The 15,656-nt window shown below is 43.4% G+C and overlaps 6 non-coding genes across 6 annotated transcripts; 3 read left to right on the forward strand and 3 right to left on the reverse strand.

The window, feature by feature from the left end:
• Nucleotides 1-4,091: 4,091 nt before the first annotated feature.
• TRNAK-UUU lies at nucleotides 4,092-4,164 on the forward strand. Its single transcript has one exon. It is a non-coding gene; the product is annotated as a tRNA-Lys (tRNA).
• A 2,160-nt stretch (nucleotides 4,165-6,324) lies between these two features.
• Nucleotides 6,325-6,397, forward strand: TRNAF-GAA. The gene has a single exon. It is a non-coding gene; the product is annotated as a tRNA-Phe (tRNA).
• Nucleotides 6,398-7,206: 809 nt separating this feature from the next.
• Nucleotides 7,207-7,279, reverse strand: TRNAK-UUU. Its single transcript has one exon. It is a non-coding gene; the product is annotated as a tRNA-Lys (tRNA).
• A 3,575-nt stretch (nucleotides 7,280-10,854) lies between these two features.
• TRNAL-UAA lies at nucleotides 10,855-10,938 on the reverse strand. Its single transcript has one exon. It is a non-coding gene; the product is annotated as a tRNA-Leu (tRNA).
• A 391-nt stretch (nucleotides 10,939-11,329) lies between these two features.
• On the reverse strand, nucleotides 11,330-11,416 carry TRNAR-UCU. Its single transcript is given in 2 exon segments — nucleotides 11,330-11,365; nucleotides 11,380-11,416. It is a non-coding gene; the product is annotated as a tRNA-Arg (tRNA).
• Nucleotides 11,417-11,758: 342 nt separating this feature from the next.
• TRNAV-UAC lies at nucleotides 11,759-11,831 on the forward strand. Its single transcript has one exon. It is a non-coding gene; the product is annotated as a tRNA-Val (tRNA).
• Nucleotides 11,832-15,656: the final 3,825 nt, after the last annotated feature.

Here is a 15,656-nt window from a genome sequence, read left to right on the forward strand (position 1 = left end):
GATACACAGTCTTCTTAGTGATCACAGAACTCTCTCCAGAATAGACCATATGCTGGGACATAAAACAAGCCTCAATAAATTAAAAAAACAAAACAAAACAAAACTGACATTATTCAAAGCACATTCTCTGACCACAATGGAATACAATTTAAAGTCAATAACCATCAGACTTAGAAAATTCACAAACACATGGAGGTTAAACAACACACTCCTAAAATAAATGGTTTATAATGTAGAATGTAAGGGAACTAGTGATAGAGAGCAATTAATGAAGGGGGAATGATAACCCAATAAGAACAGATAAGCTATTGTGGGTAAATTCAACGTTCTGGGATGCTCAGGAATGACTATGGTTTGTTAATTTCTGATGGGTATAGTAGGAGCAAGTCCACAGAAATGGAGATTCCCTTAAAACAACAAGGTTGAACACCTTTTTATATATTTGTGAGCAATTTGGATATCTTGCTTTATGAAGTGCCCATTTTTCTATTAGGTTTTATGTCTTCCTATTGTTAATATGAAAGACTTATTTTTATATTTCTTTATATAAGTTTTTTTAATGAATTATATGTGTTGCAGATGTTGTTTCCCAAAATAATATTGCTTTTCAGTTTCTTAATGGAATTTTTGCAACCATAACTTCTTAACTTGAATGTACTCCAGTTTATCCTTTAAAGTTAGTTCTATGATTAGTGTGTTAAAATATTTTAAGGAGCTGGTGGAGAATACAGGGATGTTGGTCTTCCCCAACTGGATGTTTACTGATGTGCTCACAGACATAGGGGACTGATGGTTTAATGGACTGAGCCCTCTACCACGGGACTTACCATTGGCAAGACTGTGGCTGCAAAGGAGAGGCTAGGCCTGCCTATAATTGTGCTTAAGAACCTCCTCCCGAATACCTCTTTGTTGCTCAGATGTGGTCCTCTCTCTCTCTCTAGCTAAGCCAACTTGGCAGGTGAAATCACTGCCCTCCCCCCTATGTGAGATCTGACACCCAGGGGAGTGAATCTCTGTGGCAACATGGAATATGACTCCCGGAGAGGAATCTAGACCTGGCATTGTGGGATGGAGAACATCTTCTTGACCAAAAGGGGGATGTGAAAGGAAAAGAAATAAGCTTCAGTGGCAGAGAGATTCCAAAAGGAGCCGAGAGGTCACTCTGGTGGGCACTCTTACGCACAATTTAGACAACCCTTTTTAGGTTCTAATGAATTGGAATAGCTAGCAGTAAATACCTGAAACTATCAAACTACAACCCAGAACCCATGAGTCTTGAAGATGATTGTATAAAAATGTAGCTTATGAGGGGTGACAATGTGATTGGGAAAGCCATATGGACCACACTCCCTTTTGTCCAGTTTATGGATGGATGAGTAGAAAAACGGGGGAAGAAAAAAACAAAAAACAAAAAACACCCAGTGTTCTTTTATACTTTAATTGTTCTTTTTCACTTTAGTATTTATTATTCTTATTTGTGTGTGTGTGTGTGGTAATGAAAATGTCAAAAATTAATTTGGTGATGAATGCACAACCATATAACGATATTGTAAACGATTGAATGTACGCTTTGTTTTGTATGACTGCATGATATGTGAATATATCTCAATAAAAATGAATTAAAACAAAAAACAACAAACACAAAAAAACAAACTTGTGAAGATGGTGAGTAACTTCCATTCTTCCATTCTAGGCAGCGCAATATAACACTTCTTTAGGTAGTGCCTTCTTTTTGGCTCAGCGCGGGGTTGGGCCCTGGGGAAAGGTGTGGGCAGCCAACTCAGCACCTGGCAGTCGGCCTCGTGGCACGGTCCCTGGGCCTTCAGTACATGTCGTGGTGACCGTTCCGTAAGGCGGAGCGTCGAGTGGCACCTATGACTCCTGCCTAAAAGGAATTTGTCTCTTATGCTGTTTCTTATATGTTTCTTAGATTCATACTGCTTCTTTTTCTCATTTGGTGTCTTTTGGGCTGTGTGATGGTGACATGCTCCCACACCTAGCTACATTAATGAGCCAGCAGCTTACCCTGCATTAGCTTCAGCGTAGTGAAAATGCCTGCTCCTTTCTTAGAAGACAATAGGTCACCCTTTCTGCTCAAAACCCCCCTTCCCAAGGTTTGAAAGAGTTAGCTAGAAGAAATAAAAAGGTAATGATTAACAGAGTCTAAAACATGAACACAAAAAAATAGTTATAGATTGCCTGGTACTCAATAATAGGAGCTGCTATGCCTGGGCCCGAACACTGTGTCTTGCTACGCTTCAAGGAATCTGTCCCTGCAAACCCACTGATCATTGTGTAAGGATAAATAATGTCTGAAATTTAGCCAAACTATTCTAGTATTGTATGCTTAAATGCTAGTGTGTATGTTATAGAAAATTATAAAAATAAAGCTCTGATTCTCTGCTTGGTTTGAGATTTCATCTTCGTACCCAGACACAACAAGGGGTCTGTCTCGTTTTTTCGCTGACTCCAGCCCCCCTATCAGGACCCTGCCCGTTGCTGAGGGTTAGGCCAGCCCTCGGCAGAAAGGGGAAATAAGATCCAGTCCAAGCATTCGGAGAATTTGCAGTGTGGTGAAATATGAAGAAGAGAGATACTGTCTTCAGACTTATTCACATCCGCCGTCCCTTTCTGTCAAACTGTGCCAAAATGCTAGTTGATGGAGGCCTCATGCCAAATTTTTGGGTTCTGGAGTGGATTTTTGAAAATTCAGTGATGATCAAAACAAAGAAAATTAAAATGGATTACTAGCAGGTTGAGCAGTTCCAACTTTGCATGATACGTGTCAGCGTGTTTTAAATTGTTACCCACATTTAAGGGGGAAGGGTGGGATTGTTATTGCTCACGAGGAAAAAATGCTTTGAGCAAAGGTCAACTACCTCGGCACCGTAATGGTGGGCTCCATAATCTTAGGAAATGTTGGGCCTCTCCCCTGAAAAAGCAAATTACTGTTTCCAGTTTCCAGCCTCAAGAGGAGACGGGGAATCTCTGTAATTGGGATCCCAGCGAGGAGTTCAAAGAAGAGGGAGGGCGACTCTGCCCGAACCATGATTCCCACATGCTCGGCACACTCCCACTCATCTTTCCAGACACAGTTTTAATGCTTTTTTTTTTTTTTTTTTATTCCTGCCAGGTGCTACTCTGCCCCTCTTCTAGTCATTCCTCTGTGCCTCCAAAGCACTTGTATATTCCTCTATGAAAGCATCGGTTGAACGGCTCTCAAACGTGGTAACTAGGAGGTAATAGGAAACTTTCCAGAAGAGAATGGCAGTTAAGCTGAATTCTCACGGGTGCTTTGCCCCGGAGGAGGGGGAAGGAGTGAAAGGGAGCTGGCATCCCAATTAGAGGGAACAGCACAGAGGAATTGTAAGGGCGTGGCAGGATCTGCAAAATGCAAGTAGTGACCTGTCATGGTGAGAAGTTTGGAGGGGGATGGATTCAGCTAGCAAAGACCGAGCGCGCGTGCGCTGAGGCCTGGCGGGCGGGGTGCGACTGGGGGTGGCGCTCCTGCGAGCGCCTCCGTGAGGCGGCTCCTACTGCAAGATGCCTGAGCCCTGATGGTCTCAGCCAATTTGCTTTGAACGTCTGTTAGAGGTGGGCACCTGGCGTGGGGACAAGGAACTGCAAAGTGGTGCCTTCTCGGAGGAAGGGGCACACTGATACTTTTAACCCCTAAACCATGGCCTCCGATCCTGTACGCTTTGGGCTAAGGGCAAGGGAACGCGTAGGGGTGGGGAACAGTGGAGAGGCGGCTTCTTCTCCCTTTGCCGGGTTTTGCAGAACACAGCTCACGTTTGCCAAGGTGGGGTGGGGGGTGGGGTGGGGAAGGGGATCTAAACAAAGGAGGGGACGTGTGTGCTTTTTTTTTTTTTTACACAAAGAAATCTGTATTCTGCTGTCAAATAACAACCTAATCACGTTCCTTCCTTCCCCACCACCACTTCGCTTTCCCGTTCCCGCGAGGTTTGTGAATTGCAATTGGATCCAGTCACATACAAAAGCAGATTCTGTGTATTGTAACAACGTGGTCTTAGCCAGCTTCACCAAAGACTTCACAGTCTTCACTCACCGGAGAGGAGCTGTAACCCAGAGCCCGGATAGCTCAGTCGGTAGAGCATCAGACTTTTAATCTGAGGGTCCAGGGTTCAAGTCCCTGTTCGGGCGCTTCGTTTTGACAGACTTGAGAACCAGCTTTGAGATGCAGCGTTGGTTAACGGATTCCCTTTAGAGAACGAAATGAATCCTGTTTCTGTGCTGCGAGTCCAACAGCCTCCCGGAAGAAGTCGGGACCTCCCTGACGACGGACACACGCAGGCGGTCGTATAAAGGCCACTCCGGGCCTTCCATTCGGTTTCTCCGGGGACTGAAATAGACGGGTTTATTCTGCAGCCACCGGACCGTGCTGCTGGGTTCCAGTCACCGCTGTAATTAGAGCTTGGGGAAGAGACGCGTTCAGGAGGACCCTGGAATTCCTGCAAATGCCACCTCTCTTCCCTTTCCTCGGAGTGGCCACTGCCCACCTTCTCTCTTGGGTTCCTTCCTGCCAGCTGCCTGCGGAATATGACATGGATCTTTTACTGTCCCACCCCTCCTTACTACCCTTCGAGAGAGTTTTTCCGCACTCTGAAAAGGAAGAGGTGACCATCTAGAAACTGAAGACCCAAACAGCAGCACCCCTCTCTGAAAGAGGGTAAATCTTTTTCCCCGAATGTGTGGCCCTGTATACAGGGAGAGGTTGAGGTTGAGATGGCAGCTTCTGCGGCATTGTGGAAGAGAGCGGGACAACTGTTCCCGTGTTCGAAAAAAGAAAAAAGTTAGCTCCATCCCTCACCTCCCTACTCCCCAAACTCCCAATTAATAAGGGAAATATTCAGCTCCTGGAAGGGGTTTTAAGAAATTGTCTTGCGAATATAAGAGTTGCAGGCATGGGTTCACCAGGATTAAACTAATTTTCTCTGTGAGGTGAAGGGATCAGGTACATCCCTGTTTTAGCTAGAGTTTGGGTCTTCCTTGCTTCAGCCAAATTGAAAGGATGGAGCTGGGGAGAGGTTGGAGATTTTGACTAAATGAAGCAGCTGCGCTCTTAGCTGAGGAACTATGTACCTTGTGGGTCCTGATTAATGAGGGAGGGCCAAATGCAGGGAGGGCTCAACTGAGAGGCATGACTTTCTCCATCCATGCACGGAGGCTTTATCCAGCGCCCATACAAACCTACAATTATCACCGCCCCCTGCCATCCAAAGCTCAGTTTACTCCTTAGGAACAAGGGAATACTATAATGATAACAGCATCCACTTCATAAACTTGTGATGACAGTGCATGCACACTACTTTGTAAACTGTTTGCCAAAAAGCAAGCGTTGAATACATGGTAGCTATTATTATTATTAAAGAACTTTCAATCTAGCCATGAAACAAAAGATATTCATTGAAACAGGTAAGGAGCCATTTCAAAGACATATATGCCTAATATGCCCAACTTTGTAGGTCCATATTCATGTGATGTGCTGAAGGGATAGGGATAGTCTCTGATACAAGGAAGAGTGAGCTGGTTGGGCAAGATTTACTTAAAGAAAGTGAATCATGGGGCTCAGAAAGCATTCCAGGGAGGGAAACAAGGTAAAGAGCTGTGGTAAACATTCATCTTCCTCAGGGAGTCCACTTTTGTCTCCTGAATGAACAAAAACAGACAAGACTGGGCCAAGAAGAAGACCTCCTAGTCTTTCCCTCTTCCCTTCCTCAAATTCACTCTCTCTCCAGCTGTGTTTTTCACCCTCTAAGAAGGTAATAAGAACAACCTAAAGTCTCTGGCGACCAAGATCTTTTGTGCTTTGAACTAGGATAGCTGTGGTTAGTCAGTTCTGGATGATTTGGGCGGGGGAGGGGAGGTGAGGCAAATTCGTTATTTCATCTGAAAAATTATCATATATCATATTGATCTCACACCGGCGCTGTGTGTGTGTAGGAGGGTGGAAGGGTTAGAGGGGTGGGAGTGGAGGTATTTAAGACGACAATGTAGATCAAGGACTGGGCGTATAGTAGGTACTTAGTAAGTAGCTGTCTTTACTCTTAGTGGGACCCTAGGGAGAGAGAGAAAAAGCATTAGGGAGAATAAAATGTAGCCTGGAACGAGGGAGAACTTGAGAGAGAACCAGAAAATTTCTTCACATGACAGGGATTAGTTTACTCATTCACTGCTTTCAATACCTTACAGCTAAAAATATATCTTGGAAGGTGAGATTGAGAATTGAAAGGATGGAGGTGGTGTAAGACGGAAAAAATCTTTATAAATTTCTAGAACAGGGCGGAGGACATGCTCGACACCGCCGAAATAGCTCAGTTGGGAGAGCGTTAGACTGAAGATCTAAAGGTCCCTGGTTCGATCCCGGGTTTCGGCAGTACTTTTTATTAGCTCGGTTTCTTTGAGCAGATAAGACTAGACACGATTTCCTACTTTACAGCTTCTGTGGAGGCTTGCCGCGGGTTGTTCTCAATCCCGTTGCACGTTTGTACAAATGATGAGGTGACAGTATTTCATAATGTACAAGTGCCGAGAACAACTATAAAGATAACCTCGCAAATTAGAAGTTGTAGAATAATCTGTTTCCAGAACCGCAAACTTCATCCTTACAAGACTTTGCAGCGTAGTGGTTGTCACGTCTGCTTTATAAGCAAATGGTTTAGGGTTCGATCCCCAGGGTAGTCACCTCACTGACGCTCTGTTTTCTCTTTGACATAGACATCGGTAGTCCCCCAAGGCTTTTGTCAAAAGTTAAATTTCCAGTGATTTATAAGCATTTTCTCTACTGAAATGTTTCTTGGAACCGGTTTCCTCAATGTGCTTTTAATAAAGTGCCTTAAAAGATCGCTCAGTTCCAAAAGCCGCGCAGTCACCGGCGAAAACATCACTCTAATGACTAACGACAGGTGTGCAACTTTCTTGGTTACTGTTTATTGATGTTCTGAATATTAAAGTAACGCATGTTAGTTAGATCATCCGGAGATTAAAGCAATATTAAAGCAAAGAAATGGCTGATGAGATCTGCCACTTGGCTCGCATTTCATCTCTTCCGAAAGTACTAAAGGAAGGTCTGAACTGCTTTCTGGGTTGTGAATTCAGTGAGCGGCAGAGCTCAGGCCACTTTGGCTTGAATCTCACACAAATTCAGAATTCTCGAATTTGTTTTTGGGAGTAAAATAAATCTGACGCCCGAACAGGGACTTGAACCCTGGACCCTCAGATTAAAAGTCTGATGCTCTACCGACTGAGCTATCCGGGCTCTCGGGCCCTAGCTTTTCTTTAGCTCCAACACGGTAAAATAGACCTCGTGGCTGTATTCTTTTCCTGCTGGATTATACAATCTTTGAGTTTTTTAGCCGGTTCCTGCAGAGATTTACCTGTAAAATCGAGACCGAGCATGCCTTTGTTAGATCGAGTATTTATTTTTCCTTTTCCCTCATCACTGACAGATGTGGATATTAAGAAAACAACTGCCTGCTCTGGCTCGTGAAGATGCCTCCTGATCGATCCCGCGCCCGGGAAGCAGCCCTCCGCCCCCCGCGTCCTAAAAGTGAGTTCCCACGAGGAATTATCTAGATTCAGGGCCTTGTGGGCAGACTTCCCAGGGAGCAGCGGAATTTCTTATTCCACTCTTGGTCTTTGAGGAGCCCTGGAAAGGCTTTCGGACAGAGCAATGAGTAATTGATTAGGTTTCCAATCTAATATTCGATTTCCAATCCAATATTCAACATTCGACAGGTATTTATTGGGTGCGTACCGCGCTCCAGGACCTAAACTAGCTTTGGGGCTGCAAAGGCACAGTTCCATTCTCTGTGGGGTCGCAAGTCATGCAAAACAGAAGTACCCAATCAAGCGCTTTCATGGTGGGAAACCAGCTCTTGCTGTGGGCTGAGGTCCCGACTGAACGCAGACGAAAGGGTCTACGAAGTCTCCCAGGGATGGTGCCGCTGAACTGAATCGTGAAACATGAGTGGGATCCTGAAGTTTGGAAAGACAATTCTGGACAAAGGGAATAGCAAACAGGAAGTGACGTCATTTACTTCGCTAGGGAATGAAAACATTTTCATGACGCTTCCCTTGAAGGATTTTGATCAGACAAGCAACAGGCCAGTTCTGTCGCCCTGGCAGTTGTATCTCGAATAGAATTAGTCAATTTTATAATTCTTCCTGAGCCTTCATACATTCTTTGCCGTATCATTCCTTGACGCACCGGATAAGATCACTTGAAAGGGAGGGAAACGCGTGAGGCGGGTCCTCCCTCACATTCATTTTAGCTCTCCTTGGAGTTCAAAGGCACTGGATTATAGGGAGGAATGATGAAGTTTGCTTTCTTTTACGCAGGATAACGATGGGCAACGTTTTAAAAATAATCTATTACGGAAAGAAATCTGTGTTAAGTAAAAAAAACAAGAATCCGAACGATGTGCATAGCATAATATTTATTTGTAAGAAAAATTAAAGGATTTTATTTATATATTTATTTTAATTATTTATGTATAGAATTAAAGGATTATATATCTTTATATATATGTAGTTATATATATATATAGTGTTTGTCTACACATTGGCCACCTATAAGGGTAGAACAATCTGATAAAAATCACTACCTGCTGGAGAAGTGTGTGAGAGGAAGCTCTCAACATTTCCTTTACGTGCATCTCTATTGTTGTATTTTAGAAACAAACATGAGTTACTTTTGTAATAACATAAATGAAGAAAAAAACTGTGGTCTGTTAAATTATTCCACCCTCTGGCTTATCATAGGCAACACCTTAGATCTAAGCCTCTTTGATCCTGTGTGTTCTACAGATGCCAGCAGTTCAGGTGGGATTCTTTCCATGCCTCATTATTTTGGAGGGGGTTACTGGTATTGGAAATCACAGATGCATTAGGTACAGTTTTGTAAGAACTTGGATCCCTAAGCACAGATGAGGAATAGTTCAGCCAAGAAAACTAAAAGCAGGTTCCTCTTGAAAGAAGCTGTCTGAGGAGGTCAGTCGCTGGAGCAGTTTCTAAGCCTTCCGCCAGTTCCTCTCCAAACCTCCGCCTCTGTGCCGGTTTGAATGTATTGTGTCATTATCTTTGTGGTCTTGTTGGACAGACGTTTTTGGTGCTGATTAGATTTGCTTGGAATGTGCCCCACTCAGCTGTGGGTAATAATTTTGATGAGCTGTTCCCATGGAGGTGTGGCCCCGCCCATTCGGGGGTGGGCCTTGATCAGTGGAGCCATATAAATGAACTGACTGAGAGCGAGAAAACTCAGTGAGTGCAGCTGGGAGTGATGTTTTGAAGAGGAGCGAGCTTGCTAGAGAGGAACGTCCTGGGAGAAAGCCGTTTTGAGGCCAGAGCTTTGGAGCAGATGCCAGCTGCCTTCCTAGCTAGCAGAGGTTTTCCGGACACCATTGGCCGTCCTCCGGTGAAGGTACCCGATTGCTGAGGTGTTACCTTGGACGCTTTGTGGCCTTAAGACTGTAACTGTGTAGCGAAATAAACCCCCGTTTTATAAAAGCCAATCCATCTCTGGTGTTTTGCATTCTGCAGCATTAGCAAACTAGGACACCCTCTTACAACCTCTGCTGATAGAAGTTGGAAAGAGTGAGAGCATGAAGATCTGTTTCCTGTTCTCCTAGGAGAGACCCGACTGGCAGGCACCAAACACTTCGATACCAAATGCCTCAAATGATATATAATCGAGTGTTAATTATGTGGTCCAGGACACAAATCTTGCTTAGCACAGCATTAAGCACTCCATAATACTTATTTTCTACGTATTGTTTCCTCCATCTTGAAATGCCACCCTCTTGTCACTATTTATTTATTTATTTATTTATTTATTTATTTATTTATTTATTTATTATGACTCCTTTTGGTTTTGGAAATGCCTTTTGATCCTTAAAGACAGGGCTCAGGAGATACCCAGAAATTTGCTTGATCATACCCAGAAGAGGTTGGTGTGAGCCTGTCCCTGTTTCTGATGCACCCACAACCTTCTCTCTCAAATGTTTTATGGGTCTGTCTTACTTCCTAGAACATTTCTGCTGTGAGGACAGGATCTCAGCATATCCCCAATGCCTGATTCAGTCTGTGCCCAGAGCACAGCAAGCTCTCAAAAACTGTTGTTGAATGAGTAAGTGGTTAGTCGGATGAGGGTCATTGTTCAGGGAAAGCTTTTAGTGGCAGGGGAGGTGAGCCAGAATTGGTGCTTGAAAGTTTTTGTTTGGTAGAGAGAAAGGGAGAACATTCCTGTCAAGGTGAATACTTTTTATACTCAAATGGAATAAATGTGTGCTGAAAAAGCTGTTTTCCCACTTAATGGTTCCAGCCGGTTTTATTTTCTTTACAGGGCTTTACACCATCTGAAATTCTCCTATTTATTTGTTTGACTGTTTTTTATACACTTGTTTATATAGTATCTCTTCGATCTGTCATGTGTCACTGGGCAGTAATCTTGTCGGTAAGGACCTTGTCAGTTTTTTGTTTTGCTTTGTTTTGCTTGTTTTTGGTTTTAATCTCTGCACCCCCTTAGCCCCAGCGTTAAGTCACATAACGTGGCTCAAGAAGTAACTAATTTCAGAGCTGACGTTTTTACAGCACAATGTTGTAAACCCCTTAAACAACCCTCTTCACAGTTTCACTCAGACTTTTTTCCACTCAAGTAGTCCTTTAACTACATTAAATACGCCATAATGCACATTACCTTGGACCACTGTCATCCAATTCAGTAATTCAGACTGCCTTACTTACTATACTATACGGACCACCCTAATTACAGAAAGTACTCCTAAAGAACCACCTCAGTAAATTTCGGAATGGTTAGAAAACTGAACCCGGTTTTACCAGAAGTGGGGTTCGAACCCACGCGGATATCAAATCCATTGGATCTTAAGTCCAACGCCTTAACCACTCGGCCATTCTGGTACACATTATGCTAGCATTAATTTTTAGTCTGCTCAAGAGATAGCAACTGAAAAAGTTCCTAACAGCTTAATTCTTATTCTTGATGCAGAAGAACAATATGGGAACGTTTTTTTTACTTTTTTTTCCATATATATACACATATTTTATCGTATCCTACTAATTTCTTTATCTCCACTCTACTAGAGACACTGGTAAGTGTTTCACCATCATCAATCATGGAAGTGATTAAGACTCCGACTGGGGAATACTTACTATACCTCAATGCGAGAGAACGTAACAGGGAACTGGAATTAGTTTCTTATCTATTCAGGGTGAGAGAATCCAAGTGGCAATTTTACAGTTTAAGGTTTTCTCTTTCATCTTTCCATTACCACGTTTATAAAATCCAAAACGACTCTGGTGGGACTCGAACCCACAACCTTTGAATGCCTTCAAGCTATCTAGAAGTCCAATGCGCTATCCATTGCGCCACAGAGCCATACGTCGCGAGTTTTTGCGTACTACCCACATCAAGGGGTCTGTGGTCGCGGAGAGGGTTGGGAGAGTGGGGGCAGCACTCGTCAACTGGTCAGGCTGCGTTTTCTTTTCCTTCAAACGCTGGCACCGAATAGCTGTGCACCCTTCATCGGCAGGAGAGACAGAGTAGGGGGCTGCACTTGAAAGGCTGAAATCCTTTTAAAAGTTTCTTTTCGTGAGCGATCGCTGGTTTTCAAATCTTTCACGGGAGGATGGGGAGGAGTGGAAGGGGTGGGGGATGGGGTGGGGGTGGCAGTGAGGTTTTATCTAGAGTTATGGATGCTTGCCTGCACAGCTCTCCGCAGGTTCCATAGTGTAGCGGTTATCACGTCTGCTTTACACGCAGAAGGTCCTGGGTTCGAGCCCCAGTGGAACCATCTTTAAATATCTTCTTCGGTCTTTTGCGAACCAGATCTTGAGTATTGTTCCAATCACGTACTTACTACTTTTTAAAGGTTAACGTTGTTTTTTACGAGCCGGATCATAGATACTGCTCCGAAAAGCGAAGGCGCAGTCATTTCGCCCAAATCTCGTCGTGCCGCGCTTTGCAAGCTCGGCTCCTTGGAACCATTTCGTCACTCGGCCGCGGTGGCTGCCCCCTGGTGGCGCCTCACGGGACGTGCAGGCGGCTCAGCCCCTCTAGGAGCCAGGTGCGCAGTTCTGGCCTCCGCGTCCTGGCGTCTTGAGGTTTCTCCTAGTTGCGGCCCTTGCCCCTTCCTAAACCCTCCTTGTGCCATTTTTAGAAGTTGCTGCCGCCACTTATTTGAGGAACATCTCGAAGGCCACCCCTTCCTTTTATCTGCACAAGATAAAGAATTTCTGCAGCCCTAAATGTTTTACAGTGACATCTCTCTCGCATCTTTCAACTGTTAGAAATTTCTTTTGTACAAAGACATAAGCACCCCAGCCTATGTCTTTGTACAAATCACCCCAGCCTATGGAGTAATCCCCTTCCTTGCCTGTTGATTCAGAGGCATGAGAAGCCCAAAGTGTCCAGGTGGCAGTCTCAACTTCCAAATCAATGGAATCAGTTTTGTCTCCTGGTGGGAGCACTCCTCCTTTTGGAACTAAGACCTGTAGACCAGCAGAGATTAAGGTTTCAGGGACAGGAAACAAAAATTTTTCTAGTGGATCACCAGTGGTAATAGTGAGTGGCGCCACTTCCATTTCTACCCCTTGATTCCTGACCCCGTGAATCCTGGCTATTTGAGAAACAGCAAGATAGAGTGGACAGTGATTCAGAGCATACACAGCCTCCTGGAGAACACTGCCCCAGCCCTGTAAGGTATTGCCACCTAGTTGGCACCATATTTGAGTCTTCAAAAGGCCATTCCATGCTTTGGGTATTCTTTACTTTTGTTTTTATTCTTATTTTTATTTTTTTTTTTTGGAGTAGGGAAAATGTTCAAAAATTGATTGTGGTGATGAGTGCACAACTATATGATGATACTGTGAACAGTTGATTGTACACTTCGGATGATTCTATGGTAAGTGAATATATCGCAATAAAATTACACTAAAAAGCTGTAAAATACATTTTAGGAACATGAAAGAAATTTGAACATAGAAAACTAAGATGATATTATGGAATTATTGTTAATTTCTTTATGATAATACTATATTATGGTTACATAGGAAAGTGCTCTTGTTCTTAGGGGTTACATGCTACAGCATCTTGATGTGTTTCACTGACTTTAAAATGGGTCATAGAAATACACATTTATAGAGGCATTAAGCAGATGTGGCAAAAGATAGCAGTTATTGAGTTTAGGTGTTGGGTACATTGATGGTCATTGTTCATTTAAACATTTCAGCATTTAAAAATGTAATAACACAAATTTGGAAATGAGAGAAAAAAGGCATATGTGTTTTTTATGTACAGTTTTATTTGGGAATACATATGTAATTTAATCTCTGGAAATTAAATAAAAATCTTGTCTCAGAAAAAAAAAAAAAAAAAAAAAAAGGCCATTCCACCATTCTTTCAACCCAGCTTCCTCTGGATGATGGGGAACATGGTATGACCAGAGAATTCCATGAGCATGTGCCCATTCCCATAATTCATTTTTAGTGAATTGAGTTCCTTGATCAGAAGCAATGCTGCGTGGAGTACCATGACAGTGAGTAAGGTGTTCTCTAAGTCCATGAATGGTAGTATTGGCAGAAGCATTGCATGCAGGGAAGGCAAACCCATATCTGGAGTGTCTATTTCAGTTAGAACAAATCATTGCCCGTTTCATGATGGAAGTGATCCAATGTATCAGTCTGCCACCAGGTAGCAGGCTGATCACCTCAGGGAATGGTGCCATATTGGAGACTGAGTGTGGGTCTCTGCTGCTGGCAGATTGGGCAATCAGCAGTGGCTGTGGAATTGGAAGTCCATTTTGCTGAGTCCATGCATAACCTCCATCCCTACCACCATGACCGCTTTATTCATGAGCCCATTGGGAAATGACAGGAGTGGCTGGGAAAAGATGCTGACTGGTCTCCATAGAATGGGTCATCTATCCACTTGGTTATTAAAACCTTTCTCTGCTGAAGTCACCCTCTGGTGAGCATTCACATGGGACACAAATATCTTCATGTTTTTTGTCCACTCAGAAAGGTTTATCCACATACCTCTTCCCCAGACCCCTTTGTCACCAATTTTCCAATCATGTTCCTTCCAAGTCCCTGACCATCCAGCTAAACCATTAGCAACAGCCTATGAATCAGTATACAAATGCACCTCTGGCCAGTTCTCCTTCCAAGCAAAATGAACAAGCAGGTGCACTGCTCAAAGTTCCACCCACTGGGAGGATTTCCCCTCACCACTGTCCTTTAGGGACATCCCAGAAAGGGGTTCCAGTGCTGCAGCTGTCCATTTTTGGGTGGTACTTGCATATTGTGCACAACCATCTGTAAACCAGGCCTGAGTTTTCTCTTCCTCAGTCGACTGACTGTAAGGAACTCTCCAAGAGGTCAAAACTCTGGGCTGGGAAAGAGAAGGTATTGTGGCAGGAGTGGGGGCTATGGGCATTTGGGCCACTTTCTTATGTAACTTACTTTGTATATTGGAAGCAGATAACTTGTTCTATGTTTCACAGGTCCAAAGCTGGAGGACAATTTTGCCTTAGGACATACCATGCCTGTAACTGACTTTGATACTACTTTTTACTTATTTATTGTTAGTGAAATGATTTAAGTTTTGTGATATTGTGAATGAATGTATTTTGCATATGGAAATAACATGTCTTTTTGGGATCCAGAGGGTGGAGTGTGCTGGTTTGAATCTGTTATATACCCCAGAAAAGCCATGTTCTTTTAATCCAATCTTGTGGGGGCAGACCTATTGTGGGTGGGAACTTTCGATTAGGGTGTTACCATGGGGATGTTACCCCGCCCAATCAAGGTGGTTCTTAATCCCCTTGCTGGAGTCCTCTATGAGAGGATAAAATGCAGAGACATTTTGGAGAGAGCTCAGAGAAGCTAAGTGAGAAGCTAAGATATGTAATTTGGAGTATGCTCCCAGGAGAAGAAAAGAGAGAAGCTGAAAGAGAGAAGCTAAGACAGAAGCCCAGGGACATTTTGGAGAAAGCCACTGAAACCAGAAGCTAAACCCAGGAAAAGACGAGCAGACTCTGGCCACCATGTGCCTTCCCATGTGACAGAGGAACCCCAGATGCCATCTGCCTTTCTTCAGAGAAGTTATTGTCCTGTTGATGCATTAATTGGGAAATTTTCATGGCCTTAGAACTGTGAATTTGTGAACTAAGAAACCCCCATTCCAAAAGCCAATCCATTTCTTGTATTGTGCATTCCAGCAGCTTTAGCAAACCAAAACAGTGTTTAAAACACAGAAACAACTTTTTAATTCTTTTGTAATTTTTAAGAAGACAAACAATAGTTTTACAGGAGCTATAGAGAAGAAATCCATAACGTCAAAAACTTTTCATAGTTCTTTAGATTTTCCATGAGAAATTAGAACTAAAAGATAGGCCATTAAGTCAGAATTGTAAGGTGATTTAGGGCTGCCAGTCCAACTTCTAACAGAGTTTGGAGATGGCTCTAGGCCTCTTGTTCATCTTTAGAATCAGTGGAGAGGTAGAACAACACCATTGTGACAGTAGACAGGATAGAAAATATAAGAAAGATGAACTACAAAGAAAAGATGGGGGGGGAGAGGAGTATAGAGAAAGAAGAAGAAAAAGAAGAAGGAGGAG

The sequence above is a fragment of the Choloepus didactylus genome, chromosome 6 (genome assembly GCF_015220235.1).
Source record: "Choloepus didactylus isolate mChoDid1 chromosome 6, mChoDid1.pri, whole genome shotgun sequence".
NCBI lineage: Eukaryota > Metazoa > Chordata > Mammalia > Pilosa > Megalonychidae > Choloepus > Choloepus didactylus.